General features: G+C 42.2%; 1 protein-coding gene and 1 long non-coding RNA gene across 2 annotated transcripts in view; one reads left to right on the top strand and one right to left on the bottom strand.

Moving 5' to 3' along the window:
- The window catches only part of LOC146822444 (uncharacterized), a 79,930-nt gene extending 76,555 nt beyond the window's left edge, over nt 1-3,375 (top strand). The window contains exon 3 of the long non-coding RNA XR_014963306.1: nt 2,689-3,375. This is a non-coding gene — a long non-coding RNA (uncharacterized LOC146822444). The remainder of the gene's footprint in view (nt 1-2,688) is intronic.
- LOC146822443 (NACHT, LRR and PYD domains-containing protein 12-like) overlaps nt 1-21,149 on the bottom strand; it is a 341,354-nt gene that overhangs the window by 271,136 nt on the left and 49,069 nt on the right. The gene's annotated exons all lie outside the window — the stretch shown is intronic.

The following is a 21,149-nucleotide window of genomic DNA, read 5'->3' as shown; positions in this document are numbered from 1 at the left end:
CCACTCTAATCGACATGGGTTCCCACCGTCTTGGTCTGAAGCCATAGTCGTTCCGATCTTCAAGAAAGGAGACAGGGACGACCCCACCTGTTACCGACCAATATCGCTTTTAGACGCACTAATGAAGGTAGCAGCCCGGGCAATTTTAGACAGAATACAATTTTGGGCGGAAGAGAACAAGATAGTGTCACACTTACAGTACGGATTTAGCCCTGGTAAAGGTACTATAGAACAGAGCCTAAATCTGGCCTTAGTTCTATCAAAATATAATCAGGCAAAAAAGGGAAAACTTTTTGTTACGTTTGTGGACCTGAGTTCCGCTTTTGATTGCGTGAACCACGAGATACTATGGTCCATTTTATCAGAGATGGGTATAGATTTAAATATTCTACACTTTATAAAAGCACTTTATAGCGATGCAGGAGCCAGGGTACGCTTTGGAAACAAAGGGGAGTGCTCTGGCAAATTTTCTATTAAGAGAGGGGTGAGACAGGGGTGCATCTTAGCCCCCCTCCTTTTCACCCTATACATAAACTCCATTGGCAAACACTTAATGGAATCTCAGTACGACTACCCAACAATTCTGGGCACTCCTGCCCCAATATTTCTTTATGCTGATGACGCTGCCATCATGTCTCGAACTAATATCGGCCTTCAAGGGCCGTCCAGAAATTTTCTAATTATATGAAAGAACGAGGGCTAAAAATCAATATTTCAAAATCCTTTACGATGGCCTGTGGACCTGGCACAAAGAAAATGTCCTGCCCAATCTTCTTAGACAATAAGAGGATAGAGACCACAGACCAATTTACTTATCTAGGCATAAATTTTGATAGGAAAGGAAACTGGCTAGCAGCAATTAATGCCAGAAACTTAGCCTTCACTCGAGAAATAGGCGCCCTAAAAAAGTTCTCCACGAAAATAGGTGGCAGGCCAGTGAAAGAGCTGATTGAAATCTACAAAGCTAAATGCGTTTCCACTGCCACCTATGGAGCAGGCCTTTGGGGGATTGAAAATCCATCTTTGATACAACAAACAGAAAATCAGTTTTTACGTTACTTACTTGGAGTCCCTAAATCAACATCAACCTATTTTATACATATTGAGTTGGGCATCCTATACATCTCGGATGTTATTAAAATTGCGCCCATACTCTTGTGGCATAAAATCTGGGTTACTCCAGAGACCTCACTAAATAGAGATCTAATTACTGACTGTTTTAGCCTCGATGGTCTGACAAACATTAAATGGCTTGCATATGTAAAAAATATGTTGATCGATCTTGGCCATTTGGAGTTTTTTGTGAGGCCATCAAGTATGGAAATGGTGTCCAGAAAAACTCTAAGAAAGTTGGCTCTTAACCATCTAATCTCTAAGAGATGGACTTCAGAAAAATCTAAAACTACAGTCACTGATCTCCAAAAAGTAACTATCAATGAAGGCCTTCAAAGGTACCTCTTAACCCAGCCAAACTGCTATGCCCGAACGCTATTGACCCGTCTTAGATTTGGCAACTTTTTCCGCATGATTACATTCCCTGTCTGTAACCTTTGGTCTAATGAAATTTTACTGTGCCCCTGTGACAATATTTCTGCCCAATCAAATATACACTGTATTCTATTTTGTAAATTTTATCAGCTGCCCAGAGGAGCCTTCCTAAAACCGATTTTAAAAGCCTGGGGATTCCGTACCTGCAGACCTGCCATGACCAGGCTCCTACAATTAGAAGATGAATGTGTTATCTCTGCAGTAACCAGTTTTTTAAAACTGGTCATTAAATTTCGGAACTCAATGCAACCATCCTAAAAACTATATTATGTCTTTTTATCCTTTTTAACTGTTCTTATCTGTTTTAAATATGTAATGTACTTTTATTCATATGTATGTACGCTTTTATGATTTTACTCTGAAAATCGAATAAAGCTTTCATGACTGACTGACTGACTGACACTATGCTGTTATGTCTGATCTCCTGTCGTAGAGTCTCGGATGTGCGAGTTCTGGATCTGGCAGGTAGAATGTTTTCTCCACAGGATGTCTCTTTTATCATCACGAGGCGGACGAAAACAATGTCACGTTCGGTAGAGTATCCTGCTTTTCCTCACAATAATAAATTATGTGTTTTACAGTGCCTAAAAAGTTATGAGGAACGCACTCTTGCCCATAGGACTGATCCTTTGGGGCAATTGTTGATTGCAATTCAGAAACCTTACAGACCAGTATCAGCTGCCACCTTAGCCAGGTGGGTTCGATGGGTGATGTCAGAAGCTGGCACTGATGTTTCCATATATGGCGCTCATTCCACTAGGGGAGCTATGGCCTCTCAAGCGTATATGTTGGGATCTCGTTTAGAGGATATTCTGAGAGCGGCTGACTGGTCCACGGATTCTATGTTCAAAATGTTTTATTATAAGCCTATATCACATGTTTCTTCTGTTATTGATGAGCTTTGAACCAGCATAATCAGAAGCCTCCGGTCCTGACATAGAATACTAAATTTTCCAGCTATCGCGACAAGAATTTTAGATTCTATTAAGGACACGGAGGCGAGGATTATCCCACCCGTTGGGACAGTAGTATCAACTGTTAAGTTGTATTGTTGTTATATTCATAACAGAGTATTGCCCACCCTTAAGGAATCGTGTTTGTGGGTATTTCTCCTTTTTTCAACCTTGTTTCTATTTTCAGGAAATGACTCTAACAAGAATTGACGTGATGCTCCGGCTGGAGATGACTTTTCCCATGTACGAAGAGGTTGATCTCAGGACTGAGAAAGGGCCATAACAGGATCTGAAGTTCTACTCCGACGGGAGGCGGATCCCCCTTTTGAGAAGCTGATTTTTCTCTGGACTGGGTGTCTATATTCTCTGTTGAGAATCCTAAGAAACTGTTTTTTCTCTCCATTGAGAGTTGAGGTTCCTGTGATGTTTTTCGTTCGGACTTATAGACTGATTTTCGCAAAGAAAGAGGAAGACAAGAAAGTGTGTCTCGGTTTTGTATGCTTTGTCTGATTGCCATTGGCTACTATGAGGAGGCGTGGTTCAAAGCCTCATGGGTTGTGATGTTTTTTACTTATGTAGTTCACTTTTCATTGGCTGCTGAGTTCAGTAAAGGAATTGAGAAAGCATAATCCTCGCCTCCGTGTCCTTAATAGAATCTAAAATTCTTGTCGCGATAGCTGGAAAATTTTGTATTCCCCTCAATACCACGTGACTTTGTCACATTGAGAGGATGGAATAGGTGTCTCTGCGGCCTTAAAGGAGCGAGGTGGGCTCCTCAGTGAGCCCGGAGATCGCACTGAGGCGTCTGACAGGACGCACGTGGGGGCAACATTTTACCACAGCATTCCCGATGCCAGGGCTTTACGTGGGATGAAAGAACTGGAGGTCACAAAGGGGTGTGGCCGAGGTAATTAAAGGCGTGACTAAAAACATTATGCTAAAAATCTGTTCTTAGCATAGTGTGCCGCCCGACTGTTGTTTTTGCTGCTTCTGTCATTGCCTCCATATATATATAATAAAACAAGCAACAATACACCTACTAGTCAGGACTATTGGCTTTGCCAATGGTTAATAGTTGCATAAAATAAATATACAATGTGCAACCACAGCTCTGGCTCCGTTTCATATAATATTGAAAATGCTTCAGTTTGTGTGTGAGCGGTTGTGGCCTAAGGGCCTGTGCTGCCGACTTTGGAGCTGGGAAAGGAGGTGTGAGTCTTCGTTGGCTCAACATCCTGTGATCCTGGGCAAATGGCTTATTCTCCCCCTGCCTACCAAATAATAAATGTATATGTACTGTTGGAGCTCATGCAAAGCACTTCGAGTTTGCGCAATATAGAACTTCAAAAAAAAAAAAAGTTACATGACAAGCAAATAATATGTTTGATGGAGAGCCCCAAAGGTACCCATCTCAGCACCTGCTCTTTAGAGCTATCGGTCATATTTGCGATTTTAAACTGCCATTTGAACCGGGCAAACAGAACCTTACGCCAGGCCTACACCTCCCTTTTTAATACATATAAGACATGCCTATGGTAGGCCCTAAAGACCCATAGGGTAGGGTGCATTGTATTTACAAAAAGTTGGACATGTTTTATTAAGTTTTACATGACTCTGTAATGAAAAACGTCTAAATTTGTTTTTCCCTACTGGGATGCCAATTATTCCCATTGGATAACAATGAGTTACTCTTATTACATTTAATAAGTGATAAATTTGATTGGAAGAAGGTACAAATGTAATGTTTAGAATCAATTTTAGCAATTTGGGATTTTCTTGACCTAACCATTTGTGCCGTCTGCAAGTCTCCTGGGTCACATGACTATGAATGGCTCTGTTGTTGGGCTTTGTGTATTCCTCCCACACAGTGAGATATAGGTGGACTATGTGTTGGCAGGATGGGCCATTCTGCCAGGTTGGCTAGGGCGGAGCAATTCCCTTCCCCACTTACACTTTAAAGTGCTTACCTCCTGCACACACAAAAGAACCTGACACTAGTATATTGTCACCCCAGACATCTTGGAGCCTTGACAGGGGAAGGGAAACTCTTTTCCAGAAACAGATGTGGGTATTGTATAGGGAACCCCCCCACTTCAAAGGCTGGTACCAGGGATAAATATTGGACTCCAAGAACATCTCTTTAATATACTCTTTGAGCTGTGGACATTACACTAGAAGGACTGCCTTGCTTCCCAGAGGACTGCCCTGCTGCTTGAGCCTTGCCTTGTTTCCCAGAGGACTGCCCTGCTGCTACCAGAGGACTGCTCTGCTGCTTGAGCCTTGCCTTGTTCCCCAGAGGACTGCCCTGCTGCTACCAGAGGACTGCTCTGCTACTTGAGCCTTGCCTTGTTCCCCAGCGGACTGCCCTGCTGCTACCAGAGGACTGCCCTGCTGCTTGAACCTTGCCTTGTTTCCCAGAGGACTGCCCTGCTGCTACCAGAGGACTGCTCTGCTGCTTGAGCCTTGCCTTGTTCCCCAGAGGACTGCCCTGGTGCTACCAGAGGACTGCTCTGCTACTTGAGCCTTGCCTTGTTCCCCAGCGGACTGCCCTGCTGCTACCAGAGGACTGCTCTGCTGCTTGAGCCTTGCCTTGTTCCCCAGAGGACTGCCCTGCTGCTACCAGAGGACTGCTCGGCTGCTTGAGCCTTGCCTTGTTCCCCAGAGGACTACGCTACTGCTACCAGAGGACTGCTCTGCTGCTTGAGCCTTGCCTTGTTCCCCAGAGGACTGCCCTGCTGCTACCAGAGGACTGCTCTGCTGCTTGAGCCTTGCCTTGTTCCCCAGAGGACTGCCCTGCTGCTACCAGAGGACTGCCCTGCTGCTTGAGCCTTGCCTTCTTCCCCAGAGGACTGCCCTGCTGCTTGAGCCTTGCCTTGTTCCCCAGAGGACTGCCCTGCTGCTTGAACCTTGCCTTGTTCCCCAGAGGACTGCCCTGCTGCTACCAGAGGACTGCCCTGCTGCTTGAACCTTGCCTTGTTCCCCAGAGGACTGCCCTGCTGCTACCAGAGGACTGCCCTGCTGCTTGAGCCTTGCCTTGTTCCCCAGAGGACTGCCCTGCTGCTACCAGAGGACTGCCCTGCTGCTACCAGAGGACTGCCCTGCTGCATGAGGCCTGCCTTGTTTCCCAGGGGACTGCCCTGCTGCATGAGGCCTGCCTTGTTTCCCAGGGGACTGCCCTGCTGCTTGTGCCTTGCCTTGTTCCCCCGAGGACTGTTGTGCTGCTTGAGGCCTGCCTTGTTCCCCCGAGGACTGTCATGCTGCAGGAGGCATGCCCTGCTCTCTGAGGTGGAAGTCCAGACCTGCTCCCTTCATCCCAGGCTAACCGGAGCGAACAGGTTAATTGGATGATCTCCTGTTCTAAGATACAGGGGACAGCAAGCTCCAGAGGCCTCCCTGAAACTGCACCTGCCCCAGCCTTGCTGGCCTCTGCGAGAGTAAGTCCCTGATCCCCAGGAATTGTCTCCACAGGTTATTTAAGAAAAAGAAAAATTCTAAAGTTTTGGGCTTTTCCCGTCTGCGAATGGACCGGTTCACGCTGAGATTCTGCAGCTCAAAATGACCATCAACGCCAAGCTCTGGTGTACCAGACTCTTCGCACTACAGGAACTGCCAGTGACGAACGGCAATGCCAGAATCGACACTTTGCACTACAGCGATGACAGACCGCATTAATTGCAAACGCAAAGCTCTAGCAATGATGCTCCATGACGCCCGACTGGTTTGTTCAGGCTACAGTGACAACAGCAACCACCATCCGTGGTGCTCTCCCTGCTCCTTGTGGCCTACTTCGCAGCAAATTAGACTCTTGAGCCGGACATTAAGAAGGATTCTTTTTCAGCAGAACTAACCTGGTCCATGCATTGGGCCTGTGCTCCAGCATGGTCGGCCTTAACTTGTGACTCCCCCCCCACCCCCCCCCCCCCCGTCTAGCACGACCAGATGACTGCGAGTGGGGCTTTGTTCTTTTAGGTGCCTTACTTACCTAAACATTTCAAATCGATTATCTCTGGTTCTATGGATTAGATTTTTTTTCATTCCAATAGCATTTTGTTTGTTGAAATGTACTCTATTTTTCTAAATTGGTTTGGGATTTTTCTAGTTTTGTGTTCTAACTTTATTACTTTTTGTATGCTACAAAAATACTTTACATATTGCCTCTAAGTTAAGCCTGACTCCATTTGTGGTACGCTACCAGAGAGTTAAGCACCAGTGAATTTAGTGACTTTGTCGTTTACCCTGAAAAAGGATTGTGCTTGTTGCCGGTGATGGAGCGGGTAAAATACAAAAAAAATGGTATACCCTCTCCATTTGCATGTTATACTAATTAGAATAATTAATTAATTATAATTGTATTAATTGTTTGAAGTGACTTATTAAATCAACCTTACTAATATATGAAATACACGTGGGAACTGCATTTGCATGGCCTAATTAATACGTAAACTAAAATATGTACGCCTACTAACGATAGATTATTAGAATTAGCATGTTATATGTTGCTTTTGTGGCATGTTGGTGAATTGTGCTATATAAAGTGAGTATAAACCGCAATGAGTGTTGCTTTTTGCTAGATAAATACACACATATGGGTTTTAGCGAGGGAATAACATTTTATTAATTATTTCCATCTATTAATTACGTTTTTGTGTTTCTTTTGCTTAAGTTGGCCATTCTGGCCTACCGAAAATGGCTGCCATTCATAGTTGGCGAGACATGAGCGACTTCGCATGGTCCTGATTGAAGTGCGCCTGCGCCAACGGCAAGCTACTGTGGCCTTTGTGCGGCCTTAGACAGACTGTGCCCATCAAGGCCTCTCCGGGACATCAGCCAAGTCGAAAAGGACAATAGACTTTTGCTCAGAACCGGATTTTACCCGTGTCATGACCTCATGACAAGATGCCTGTGGGAAACCTAAAGAAATATTCCAAACCCACCAATCGGAAGGATTCTTGCCCATAACTTGTTACATGTATCAATGATTTTTTAGTATAAAAAGAGTAGAATAGAGAGGGTCATGGCCATCGCTTTCTGATTGCCTTCTTGATTTCCTGACGTTATGCTGACGGAGAAGACGGTGACACTGCAGGACAGCTGTTTTCCCGAAACTCTGATGAACTGATTTGCTGCCCAATTTCCTGACGAACTGAAATAATTGAATAGGCATAGATTGAAGGGTACGTTCCTATGGTCCCTATCTCTTCGTTGGGACTGTAGCGTACTGCAAGGCAATCTGACTAACTTAGAGGACGACTTTAGCCAGAATAGGTAAATATGGTCATTTCAAATTGTTTGCATAACATTTCTTTCCAGGTCATATTAATTTAGATAAATGTTTCTATTATTGATCATAAATGGGTTGTGTCGTTTATTAAAAAGAATTGTTTGATTTCTAAGATAATTAGGATATTATTAATCTCAACCCCGCAACTAATAGATCTGTCCCATAGCATGGAAGGGATATTAGAATATGGTAAGATATAGTGGTATAGATCTACGGTTCCTTTGAAGTTAGGAAAATTCCTTTCATGCCAGCGCTTGGAATAATCATCTCCCGGGTGAACAGACCAATGAAGTATGAATGCTGGTGTTATGGGCCCCACCAATGAATGTATTGATTGAATGTGGTAGTGCGATCTTTGGTCTGTGACTAGAAGGCAGATTTTTATATTCCGCGCTGCTTCAGTTTTTCTGGTAGCAGAGTTATGGTTTATTATTGTCGGGGTTTGATGATTATAGCTTGTACATTGCTTATGGGTTATTGATTATTGATTGATTGATTTATGTACTAACATTCTATGTTGACTCACGTCGCGTTTCATGTTGTTTGCACGGCTTCTGGGACGTAGGAAGTCGGAAGTTTGTAACGGTTGCGTAGTAGAGCAGAGGTAAGCGCTGCTCTCGGGAAAGACGGCATTGTTGTTGCCCGTAGGTACGCGGGAGAAACGTGTGACAAGTGAAGTTGCGCGGCGCATTGGGTTCAATTTGGTAGCATCGTTGTGTGTTGCCATTAGAGACATTTTCTGTATGAAAGACGTGTGTATGACAGCAAAGGTTACCTGTGAGATTTTGGTCTTAGGTACCAGGAGGCCAGAAGGTACTCTGATAACGCTTATCACTGCAAAGGTAGCAGGTGTTCTCTGAGCTTGCTAGAAGTGTAAAGCAGAGGGAAGCGCTACTTTATTAACAAATGTTATAATTCTGTAGCAGAACAGACTGTTCGCTGTTCTCGGGAAAGACAGAATCCTGTGTGAAAGTACTACTTTTTCCCGTGTGAAAGTGTGTGAATGGAAAGGCATTCCGGTTAATTGCGAAACTCTGGTTTTATTTCTCAGGAGCATTGGGTCTCCAACTAGGTGTCTTAATTCTAGAGAAGCGGTTCGCTGATGCTTGTTAGAAGGGTGAAGTAGAGGGATGTGCTACTTCATCAACGGAAGTAACGATTCCGTAGTAGGGTAAGCGCTGCTCTCAGGAAAGACGGAATTCTTGTGAAAAAGGTCTTTTTGCTGATCTTTGGTTAGCGAAGCGGACAATGGCGATGTTTCTATGTAGTTACTAACAGAATTGTAAATTTGGAAAGTTTATGAAACTTATCGAGAAATTTTGTAAAGGAGGGGTCAGTAGAAACAGGAGCAGGAGCAACCGCTGCTGACGTCAGAAAGACCGCGCTGGGATTGGCTAGCACTCTGGAGGCGTAAACGCTCCTAATTGGTGCGTTAGTGTGAGCCGCACTAGGATTGGAGAAATACAGGGTGACGTAGATGCTCCTAATTGGTGCGTTAGTGTGAGCCGCGCTAGGATTGGGGAAACATAGAGTGACGTAGACGCTCCTGGTTGGTTTGTTGGTGTGAGTCGCGCTGTGATTGGACAAGACAGTGTACGATTGCAAGGAGAAACTAGCAATACACCAAAGGCAGGAAAATGTATTACGAACCGCCAGAAAAGAAGAAAACATGGTTCAGTAGAATCAAGAAGTGGTTTAGAAAGGATAAACCGATTGTGACTAGGGAAGGACAGTTACTTCCTCCACCGAAAACCCCTGCATCCTTTATGGCTGCTAAATACGGATATCATACCTGTATCTGGTTGCATAATTGGGTTAGGTATACCAAGGACGACGGAATCTTGGCTTTCCCAGAACATGGTTCATTTAGTTTAGCAGTTCTGAGAAACCTGAGAGATAAAATGATGGCTTTAGAGCCAAGACCTAGACCAACGCAATTTGAGGCATTGACAGAATGGGAAGATGAAATGCATGAACGAGAGAGACAGAGAAGTGGTAGAAGTTACAGGTTCATGTTTGGTAGACCGGATGGACAGGAGACGCATGATGATCGAATGAAAAGGTGGCGGAATGCTAATATGACTGAAGGGTTATTTCCCGTAAGAACTACAGGAGAGAATGAAGGACGAAAGTGTACTGAGAAAAGACACAATGTAGAGAGCAGAGAATATGGAGCGAAGAAATCTGAAGATGATGTTCTAGATGATGTATTTTATAAAAATCCACCACCGTACCGACCAGAACCAGAAATGTTGACACCAAGTGCCCCAATGAGAGAAACCTTACGAATTATTAAGACTGAAGCAGTGACACCAGAATTAGAGAAGAGTAGTTCCATTAGAAATATAAAGAGATCGCTAGAGAATAGGGCAAATGGTGAAAACTCAGCAGAATTAGCAAAAACAACCCTAGAATTGACAGAGAAAATAAGAGAATTGACTAAAAATTTAGAAGCAGTAACAGTTCCTGTAACGATAGGTCCAGTAGTGCCTATATTTGATAAACAAAAAGATAGCGAACATTGTTTAACAGTCCCTTATAAGAGTCATGCACAGACTGAACGGCAAAAACCAAGTCAGAAAGAAAATGCATGGAGACAGACAATAAGTATGATTGAACCAACTGTCTCGAACAATCCGTTTGTAAGCCCAAATTATTCTGAAAAGGATAGAGCGATAGAAAAATCATTGTTAGAACCACAAAAGAATTTGGAACAGGAAAGCACAGAGAATCAAGTAGGACTATCTGCAGATGAACTGAGTGAATGGTTAAAAGGCTTACAGAAGAAAGATAAGGAATCCCAGTCAATAGATGTGGCCAAATTACGAATGATACTAGAAGAATTAATTGTAGGAACTATCCCTACAGACAAGTTAAAGACTTACCAGGATGAGGAATTATTATTTCTATGCAAAAGTGTAACATGGAGAGCAAAAAATCTACATGAAAGGTTAGGAGAAGTAGCAAACGAGATGGGAATAGACCTTGAAAAGGTGAAAGTATTGCAAAAACCCTATCGAGTTGATTTCACTGAGAAGGACATTGAAAACTTAAATACCACAGGACGAATAAGTCAGATTAAGGATATAATTGTCTTGTTGAGAAAGTGGCAGATGTGGAAAAATGGAAAAGTAGGTGGTACCGAAAACGTGATGAGACTTCTGACAAAATGATTACAGCATTTCCTGTGAGGGAAAAGGAAAGGGTAGCGACAGAATACCCAATGAGAGAGATTCCAGGAGGAGGATATGTACATGTTCCATGGACAAGACAGGACATTTTGTCTTTTACCAATGATTTCCCTCGACTACGCGAAAAGCCCGTCGAGTGGTTTAGACAGGTGGACAGATTTGTGAGATTGTCCAAAGTACTGTGGATAGATCTGAATAGTCTGTTTGACATAATAGTACCAGCAGACTTGTGGACAGAGTGCAAGCTAATGATAAATTGGCAACTCAAAAATACCCTAGAGATCCAAAAACAGGAGCTCCAGATCCTGAAGTAATGAAGAAATATGAACAGGTTATGGTGTTTTTGAAAAACAAAGTACCTCCTAAAGAGACAGATTGGGTAAAAATTGACTGGACACATCAAGAAAGTAAGGAGTCAGTACATGCTTATTATGAAAGATTAATTCTGGCTTTTAAACAATTTAGTGGAGATGAGAATTTGAGTGAAAAGGATTTGAGTCATTTTGTATACAGGTTTGTATATGGTTTACGTCCAGAGATAGGCGAAATGATAAAACAGCATACAGTTGATTGGCAAAATAAGAAAATAGATGAAGTACTGAGACATGCTAAGTATTTTAGTGATGAAATTGAAGCCAAACAACGGAAATTAAAAGAAAAGGCTATGTGGGCTCAAGTAAAGGTAGCAGAGAGGCAGGAAGCTCAATTACTAGAACAAACAAATAACCCAGGGACAAAACAAAAATGTAGTTCTGGAAAAAGAAAAGGAAATTTTAATATAGAAGGAGCCAAAAAGAAGTTCCCATGTTATAATTGCGGTAGGCTAGGGCATTGGAAATCGGAGTGTAAATACCCCCCAAGTGCTAATAATGGAAATTCCTTATGAATCCACAGGTGCAGAGTGAGGTGAGTGGTCAACTGCAGCAACAGCAGCAGGTTGTTACACCACAGAATCAGGTGCCAAAACCGCCCTTTCCACAGAGCAGAAACACACAGAAGTATAGTAATGAAACGGGATTCTATGATGAAGAACAGGTAAATAAGCAGCAACACGCACGCGCTGTTTCGCAGTATTGGCTGCAACGCGATGAAAGCGATACAGAAGAAAGTTATTGACGGTGCCGAAGGGAGGAAGAAGAGTGCGTACTTGGCGCAACTCTAGAAGTAGACCAGACAGGACCATTTGTGGATGGGAAAGTTAATGATGAAAATATTACTTTTCTAGTTGACACTGGTGCTACTCGATCAACTGTTAGATCAGCTGATGTTAAGAATCTTCCTCTCTCGGATGAGTCAATCCAAGTAGTTGGTGTGTCCAACAGACAGATTAAGACTTACCTTACAGAACCAGTGAAAGTCAGTATAGGGAAATTCTCAGAAATGCACCGCTTTGTCGTGTGCGACACTAGTCCAGTGAATCTATTGGGAAGAGACCTGTTGTGCAAAATGAACTGCACTATATTTTGTACTCCCGATGGAATAGCATTTGAAACCCCAGATGATGATGTACTATATAAAATGACATTAGCCAATAGAGAAAATGATACGGTTGGAACCTATGCTGTATTCAACCCAGATGAATTACCTAAAGAATTGAAAAATTCTGTGAAAGCAGAAGTTTGGGATTTCACTGGAGAAGATGTAGGACTAATAAGAAATGTGGATCCAATAAAAATAACAGTAAAAGAAGGAATAAGCTATCCCAATGTCCCTCAATATAAATTGACACCAGAAATTATTGAAGGAGGGACTCCAATAATAGCAAAAATGATCAAGCAAGGAATTCTGAGAGCAATAATGAGCAGTCCATGTAACTCACCCATAATGGGACTGAAGAAGCCTAATGGGAAGTTTAGAATAGTACAGGATCTGAGAAAAGTAAACAAGCTTGTTGTGCCATGCTGTCCTATGTGCCAAATCCATCAGTGATTTTGTATCAGATTCCTCATGATGCAGAATGGTACACAGTAAATGATCTGTGCCATGCTTTCTTTTCTATCCCATTGCACCATGACAGTCAGCAGATTTTTGCATTTCGGTTTGGAGACCGTATTTTGGCATGGTGCCGAATTCCACAGGGGTATACAGAGAGCCCCTCAATATTTAATCAGCTATTGAAAAAGTCTTTGGAAAGTCTACAAATGCCTGAAAATTCAGTGTTAGTACAACATATCGACGACCTCCTTGTGGCGTCGAAGACACGTGAAGCTTGTGAGGTTGACACTATAGCACTATTGAATCATTTAGCCGATGGAGGATTGAAAGTATCACCATCCAAATTACAGTTTTGCAAAAAGGAAGTGCAGTATCTAGGACACAACATTGAGAAAGGACTGAGGAAAATAACAATAGACAGAATCAGAATAATAAAAGGAATGAGAGCCCCCATGACTCACAGAGAGGTGAGAATGTTTCTGGGAATGGTGGAGTACTGCCGTCAGTGGATAAGTAACTTTTCCCTGATTGCAGAACCTTTGGTACGACTGACAAGAAGTGATGTGAAAGATCCTCTTGAGTTAAACAAGGAAGAATTGGCAGCATTTAAACAACTGAGAGATGGTCTGTGTGAAGCACCTGCCTTAGGCATGCCTGACTATGAGAAAGAGTTTGAATTGTACTGCAGTGAGAGAAATGGATGTGCACTCTCTGTGTTGATACAGAAACATGGGAAACTGAGAAGACCAATTGCATATTTTTCATCTATGCTTGACCCAGTAGCTGTAGCCTTACCTGGGTGTCTGAAAGCATTAGCTGCTACATGTCGAAGCTTGGAATAGAGTGAAGTAATTGTAATGGGGTACCCATTGAAAGTGTATGTGCCTCATGATGTGGCGATTCTTTTGACAAGGAGTCGTAGTCAATATATGACACATAGTCGGCTGACTAAGTATGAAAAGGTCATATTAGGTGCAACAAACGTAAGCCTTGTGAGATGTTTGAATGTGAATCCTGCAATTTTATTACCGGATGCGGAGAGAGTGGAAGTCAGAGATGAAGTGGATCATGACTGTCTGGATGTACTTGGCTTTTGCACAAAACCACGACCAGACATAAAAGATGTGCCTTTGCCCGGAAGTGATTTTGTGATGTTTGTGGATGGGTCATGTTTGAGGACAGAAGGAGTGCTGAGTGCAGCATACGCAGTATGTACAGTTGCATCAGTTCTGGAAGCATCATACCTGAAAGGGGTAAGATCGGCTCAAGTGGCAGAATTAGTGGCTTTAACCAGAGCATGTAAAATTGGGAAGAGTGTGAGAGCGACTGTGATTACTGACAGCCAATATGGTTTCGGAGTGGTCCATGATTTTGGCCAGTTATGACTACAAAGAGGTTTCCTAACCCCAAGTGGAACTCCCATTAAGAATGCGGAAGTGGTTGGGAAATTGATTGAGGCGATACAGCTGCCTAAGCAATTGGCTGTTGTAAAATGTGCAGCCCATGGTCATGGTAGTGATTATATCTCTATCGGGAACAGGTATGCCAATGACATTGCACAGTACTGTGCAAGAAATCAGAATTCTATCAATCGGGCTAAGGAAAGGGAAACGTCTTCTTGCTCTTTAATGTTCACTAACATTGTAGGAACATGGGAAGAAGTGAGGCAATTGCAGGAGGAAACAGGAGATGTGGAAATGAGACAATGGATAAAAGCAGGATGTGCCCCAAGAGAAGAAGGTCATGTGTGGGTTTACAGAGATGGAAGACCAGTTATGCCTGATAGCATGATGTCTACCAGGTCATTTAAGCAGACCTGGTACAATCCAAAATTCAGACTAGTGGCAGAGAGTCTTTGTCAAAAATGCCTAATATGTCAGCAATTAGGCAGGCAGTGACTCTGCCCCCGTACCAATCAGATTTCCTGCCCATCAAACATGGTGTCCCTCAGGGCTCGTCTATCAGCCCGATTTTGTTTAACGTTTATATGCAACCACTAGTTAAACTTATCAACTCTAGTAACATCATGGCTGTCAACTATGCTGACGACACGCAGCTGATTGTTTCCCTGGAAGATGACCAGGAGGACTCTTTAACTCTCTTTCACAATTGCATGCGTGAAATGACCTCATGGCTGAGATCTAACGCCCTGCAGTTCAACAGTGCCAAGACTGAGATTCTACACTGCTCAGTGGGCAAGGTGCCACAAGTTTTACCTTCTAATTTTTGGCCCTTCCCCTTGGATACTCCCTTGGTTCCTGTGAAAACTGTGCGTAACCTGGGGGTATGCTTCAATGAGAAGCTGAGTTTGGAGTCTCATATCAACAAGGTGGCCTCCAACTGCCACATGATCATGAGAGGCCTACGTAGACTCCTACCATTGCTCCCCCCCCATGTTAAAGGTACAGTGGTTCGCTGCACAATTCTCAGCCGGCTTGATTATTGTAATGCCTTGATGCTCGAGTCCCCGGGATACCTGATCCAGCGTCTCCAACGCATTCAGTCAGCTGCGGCAAAACTCGCCCTTTCGAGACATCGTATTTCATCCAGATCCAGGGCACTATCTGATCTCCACTGGCTTCCGGTGCAACAGAGAATTCTGTTTAAATCTCTGTGCATAGTTTTTACGGCTCTGCATGGCCTTGGTCCTAGACCGCTACAAAATCTCTTCAGCTGGTACACTCCCACGCGCAGTTTGCGCTCTTCAGCAGCCAGATTGGCCACTACCCCCAAGATAAAGAGATCTACCTTGGGGGGACGTGCCTTCAGTGCTGCGGCAGCCCGTCTCTGGAACAGTCTCCCTATGGAGCTCCGACAGATCCAGGAATTGACAGCATTCCGTAGGCAGCTCAAGACCTGGCTCTTTCCCAGAGCCTAACCCCTTTTTTCTCCTCCCTCCCCTCACTGTGTCGTCAGCGCCAGGATGCCCGTAGGGTTGCAGTGCGCTCTATAAATATTTTATATTTTTTTTTATACATACATAATCCTGGAAGAAAAACAGTAGTGAGCCTAGGAACAATAGGCCGAGAATGCAAGTAGATTTCATTGAAATGCCTCCTTGCAACAGATTGAGGTATGTGTTAGTCATGGTTTGCTTGTTCTCCAGGTGGGTGGAAGCATTCCCAACAAGAAGAAATGATGGCATGACAGTGGCAAAACTACTTTTGAGGGAGTTCATCCCTAGATTTGGGTTTCCAGTCACAATTGAATCAGACCGTGGAGGACACTTCCACAATGAAATCATAAAATTGATTAGTGAAGCATTGAATGTACAACAAAAATTACACTGTGCCTATCAACTAGAAGCTTCCGGTGTGGTTGAACAAATGAATGGTACTATCAAAAACAGAATAGGGAAAATGTGTTTAGCCACAGGTATGAAATGGCCCGATGTCTTGCCTCTGGTGTTGATGACCATCAGGTCTATTCCAGATAGAACCACAGGGTTGAGTCCTCATGAAATTATCATGGGACGCGCGATGAGGCATGTGTTTATTCTAGTCAACAAGTTGATGACAATAACTGATGACATGGTGTTGGAGTACTGTAAAGGCCTGGCTGACGCAGTCCATTCTGTGTTTCATCAGGTTGGAGCGGGTGCCACCACCCTTGAAAGGAAACCAGCTCATGATCTAAGCCCAGGGGACTGGGTAAGGATAAAAGTCCACAGAAGGAGAAACTGTTTGGTCCCGAGGTGGGGAAAACCAAGACAAGTCATCTTGACAACGACCACAGCAGTGAAGTGTGCTGGACTGAAAAACTGGATACATGCAAGTCATACTCTGAGAGTTCCGAATCCAGTGGAGAGCACAGGAAAAGAGTACTTTGATGAATCAGAATCGAGTACTGGGTCAGATGACGGAGAACCAAAAACAGGAGAAAACTCTGAAAGGGGCGAACAGAGAAAAATTCATCACTGATCCCCAGAAGCATCTCTCTGAGGAGGAGACTGCAGATCTCCGATACTAGCTCGGATTCTGAAGGCGAACAAAGAAAGAAAGACTCTAGGAAAGAACAGAAGAAGATCAAAGAAAAAGATAAGGAGGAAACGATAAGAGGAATAAGTGAAAAGGAAGTTCCAGATGAAAGATTGAGAGAAATTCCACCTGAAACATCTAATTTAGATGAACAAGAGACAGGTACAGAGAGAGAGGGACAGATTTCTGCGGAAGACCCCCGTGGAGGTGTAGGGAACTGCAACATCCAGTTAGGTGAAGGGACAAATAGTCAGCAGGAAGATTGCGTGCCGGAGACCCGAGGAGGGACAGAAGTAGGGAAATCAAAAAAAGTGGCGGAAAAAGAGGTTGTAGGAAAGAAAAAGCAAGTTGAGACAGAATCCGAAGAAAGTGAAAACGAAATACCAGAAGGCCGAGTTTTAAGAAAAAAAGCTTGGAGAAATGAGAAGAATGACAAAGGAGGAAAATTGAAAAGAACTGCAAAAGATTAAGTTTGGCCAAACAAAATAAAGAGATTGCGATATCGACTAACTCGAGCAAATCCACAAAGAGCTGAACAAGTGAATGAAATAACAAGTCAGGAGAGATCAAAAGAAGAAGAAACAAATATAACTAGAGAAAGTAGAAGAACAAAGAAACCAAACCAGAAGTATAAGTCACCGGAATGGACGTATGTGGCTCTGCCTGATAAAGAAGAAGAGGCAGATAGTCAAGGAAATCCAGAGGAGACTGTACTAAAAGTGGTTAAAGAAGAAGAAGAGGAAGAATCAGAAATCCTGAGAGTTCTTTTATCCGATATTGGAGAAGAAGATACGGAAGTTCAGGAAATTCTGTATCCCGATTACGAAGAAAAGGCAAAGAACGATGAAATGCCAAACTGATTAAACTAAGAAAGCTGCTGATGAAAAAACAATAAAATAAAAGAAAATTAAAACTGGTAGAATCTCCTAGGTTCAGAAACCCTGGTTAGAAAACTAGTTGTGGAATAGAAGAGGCTAAGCCAAAAGACACGGTTCATTTTAGAAAATGGCTAACATAGAGAGTAGTAAAGGTAGATGTACCTTCATGAGAAGATGGTGTAAAGTGTGTTGTTGTTGTACAGGATTACTAATGCTTCTATGGAGCATACTTGCTCTTGTAATATCTTTCAAAGTTACTATAGATACATTAGCAGGACATAATGACAATAAAACCATAGTAGGGAAAATTCCAAAGGTAGTACCGACAGCAACAAATAGAAATTATCTGCACAAAGATAGGTCTCTAAATGATTTTTCTAACAATGTATTTTCAAAGTTATTGTATGAATATGTAAAAACAATTGATGTAAGAAACTGCTACGTCTGCATGCAGTTACCAGCTTCTGTTGCAGAGGGAGTGACTTATCATCATCTTCCAGCAACGTATGGAATAACATGTAGTGTGACAGCTAGTTTGTTTTATCAAACAGGAAAATTAGAATACTATTATTCAGATATAGATAACATTTTCTCGCTAGTACCTGCCAACAATAAATTAAATAGGGTAAAACCTGCTAAAGTATTAGGTGAATTTTTCTTAGAGACTAATGAATTACCACTAGAAGCTGTATTAAAAAAATAATCTAACTTGTAGTTTGCAGAAAGAAGAAAAGACATTTTTGGATATGGTCGAAGAGAGAAGACATAAAATGCACAGAAAAGCAGCAGAAGGAAGGGTAGAGAAAACAGCTTGGGACATAGAAATGGAGAAACATTTAATGAAGGGAGAATCAACACCAACCATAGCTTTAGATAGACCCCAGAAAGGAAAACTTTGCATAAGGAGGAATCAAACTGCCAATGATAATTACTTTTTAGGTAACAGTGATTGCCATGATACATACCGAATCATGGGTGGATGGGGATTTAAAGGTGGAAAAGATCCAGTATTTCCTGGACTATATTTTATTTGTGGGAACAGGGCATATTATCGTTTGCCAGACCATTGGTATGGCACATGTTACGCAGGCCTGGTCTTTCCAAAAATATTTCATATGGATAGAGGAGAAGATGGGGAACATGTTTTAGGTAATCATATAGTACGAAGAAAGAGAGAATCTTGGACAGAAATTATAGGTGACATTTTTGGAGCATTGATATCAGCAGTGGGAATATCTCTGAATGCAAACAAAATTAGAAAATTATCAACTGTAGTGGATCGCTTGTCAACAAGCACCGCTGGAGGATTCTTATTGGTAAACACTGAAATGGTTGCCATGCGTCCTATGGTAATGCAAAATCGACTTGCCCTTGATATCTTATTGGCAAAAGAGGGTGGAGTCTGTGGAATGCTGAAAGTTCAACATTGTTGCACTTACATTCCAGACGAAAGTAAAGATCTGAAGGTCTATATTAAAAATATTACTGAATTGCATAATGAAATTGTACCACTGGAGGTTGAAAATGTCTGGCAGAGAATTGGTAAAAAGGTATCAGCTATTAAAGATTTCTTAGTTGAGGTAGGTAGTACATTCGTAGGTAGAATTTTGTTTCCAATAACATGTATAATCTCAATAATATTAGTGTTAAGATAGGTTGTTTGTGTTGTAAAAATAAGAAAACTAAAATCAGAACAAAAAAGAGAAAAATCAAACAGAAAAGAGAAGGATCAAGAGAGAGATCTAGAAGAGATATCTTAAGAAGAGTGGAAAGAGAATATGTACAAAAAGGCAAAAGGGAAGAATATGAGGAAACTGAATTTTGAGTGAGAGCAAAAACACATTTCCTGATAAAACTAAACAAAAATTTGGATAGTTTGTGGTGATAAAATCACCCAAGGCGGGATTGATGGAGCGGGTAAAATACAAAATTATTTGTATACCCTCTCCATTTGCATGTTATACTAATTAGAATAATTAATTAATTATAATTGTATTATTTGTTTGAAGTGACTTATTAAATCAACCCTACTAATATATGAAATACACGTGGGAACTGCATTTGCATGGCCTAATTAATACGTAAACTAAAATATGTACGCCTACTAACGATAGATTATTAGAATTAGCATGTTATATGTTGCTTTTGTGGCGTGTTGGTGAATTGTGCTATATAAAGTGAGTATAAACCGCAATGAGTGTTGCTTTTTGCTAGATAAATACACACATATGGGTTTTAGCGAGGGAATAACATTTTATTAATTATTTCCATCTATTAATTACGTTTTTGTGTTTCTTTTGCTTAAGTTGGCCATTCTGGCCTACCAAAAATGGCTGCCATTCATAGTTGACAAAACATGAGCGACTTCGCATGGTCCTGATTGAAGTGCGCCTGCGCCAACGGCAAGCTACTGTGGCCTTTGTGCGACCTTAGACAGACTGTGCCCATCAAGGCCTCTCCAGGACATCAGCCAAGTCGAAAAGAACAATAGATTTTTGCTCAGAACCGGATTTTACCTGTGTAATGACCTCATGACAAGATGCCTGTGGGAAACCTAAAGAAATATACCAAACCCACCAATCGGAAGGATTCTTGCCCATAACTTGTTACATGTATCAATGATTTTTTAGTATAAAAAGAGTAGAATGGAGAGGGTCGTGGCCATCGCTTTCTGATTGCCTTCTTGATTTCCTGACGTTATGCTGACGGAGAAGACGGTGACACTGCAGGACAGCTGTTTTCCCGAAACTCTGATGAACTGATTTGCTGCCCAATTTCCTGACAAACTGAAATAATTGAATGGGCATAGATTGACGGGTACGTTCCTATGGTCCCTATCTCTTCGTTGGGACTGTAGCGTACTGCAAGGCAATCTGACTGACTTAGAGGACGTCTTTAGCCAGAATAGGTAAATATGGTTATTTCAAATTGTTTGCATAACATTTCTTTCCAGGTCATATTAATTTAGATAAATGTTTCTATTATTGATCATAAATGGGTTGTGTCGTTTATTAAAGAGAATTGTTTGATTTCTAAGATAATTAGGATATTATTAATCTCAACCCCGCAACTAATAAATCCGTCCCATAGCATGGAAGGGATATTAGAATATGGTAAGATATAGTGGTATAGATCTACGGTTCCTTTGAAGTTAGGAAAATTCCTTTCATGCCAGCGCTTGGAATAATCATCTCCCGTGTGAACAGACCAATGAAGTATGAATGTTGGTGTTATGGGCCCCACCAATGAATGTATTGATTGCATGTGGTAGTGCGATCTTTGGTCTGTGACTAGAAGGCAGATTTTTATATTCCGCGCTGCATCACCGGAGTAGGGCTGCAACCTCCAGCCCAACCAATAATTCAATTTCTTACATCACCTGTGGA

This window comes from Triturus cristatus, chromosome 6, assembly GCF_964204655.1.
Source record: "Triturus cristatus chromosome 6, aTriCri1.1, whole genome shotgun sequence".
Taxonomy (NCBI): domain Eukaryota; kingdom Metazoa; phylum Chordata; class Amphibia; order Caudata; family Salamandridae; genus Triturus; species Triturus cristatus.
This window is presented reverse-complemented; position numbering and strand designations above follow the sequence as displayed.